The following is an 895-nucleotide window of genomic DNA, read 5'->3' on the forward strand; positions in this document are numbered from 1 at the left end:
TTTGAAGTTTTGACCAAACTTGGGGTAAGGATTGCAGTTAAGAGATATATGGGAAAACAAAAATTTTAAGAGCAATCAGCCAAAGGCCAAGATCACAGAGCAAGGCAAAGTTCGACCCATTCTTTTCTATTTTTTTCTTTTTTTTTTTTATGTCTGACTCCGGGCAAAGACTTCAGGGCCTATTCCCAAGCCCTAGTACTCCAGTGTTTGTGTTGTTAACAAGAAAAAAATCAAACAGTTGATTCGATTTTAACCAAACTTGTTGAAAAGGTTGAGAGTCAACGAAGGAGATAATACTTTATGTCAAAGGTCTGTGTCTCATGGCAAGCTGAGTTTAAATACTTTTTATCCACCAGACAGTAGTGGTGTTCGTGGGGAACCTTAGCTTGAGCAGGAAGACAACGAGCCTAGATAGAAACAGTATCTTGGTTTTTGATGCCATGACATTTATATGCCATCATCGGTAATGTGATATTAAACTAAAAAACGTGGTAAAACTAAATACACAAAGATAACGGCCATACCACGTTGAGTACACCGCTTCCCGTTCGATCAGCGAAGTTAAGCAGCGTTGGGTCTGGTTAGTACTTGGATGGGTGATAGCCTAGGAACACCAGATGCTGTTGGCATAACGTTCTCCCCACGTGTCAAGTGGGGTTGGTGGAGGATTAGTGCCCCTCCCTGTAAAACAATTAACTCTAAGCCGTTGGCCACCCCGTTTGGGATACATGGCGTCTGGCAATGATGATCAAAATGCACTATCCAATAAAAATCAATCTAAAGGAAAATATATATATATATATATATATATATATATATATATATATATATATATATATATAAAGTACTATTGCGGATGTATTCAGTGATGAGTTATGAATCTTAATTTGGAACA

At 38.0% G+C, this 895-nt stretch overlaps 1 pseudogene; it reads left to right on the forward strand.

The window, feature by feature from the left end:
* The first annotated feature begins 510 nt into the window (after positions 1-510).
* On the forward strand, positions 511-629 carry LOC145405120 (5S ribosomal RNA; annotated as a pseudogene).
* Positions 630-895: the final 266 nt, after the last annotated feature.

Source organism: Coenobita brevimanus, chromosome 65 (genome assembly GCF_032717465.1).
Source record: "Coenobita brevimanus isolate Jiangsu-jjx chromosome 65, ASM3271746v2, whole genome shotgun sequence".
NCBI classification, from domain to species: Eukaryota; Metazoa; Arthropoda; class Malacostraca; order Decapoda; family Coenobitidae; genus Coenobita; species Coenobita brevimanus.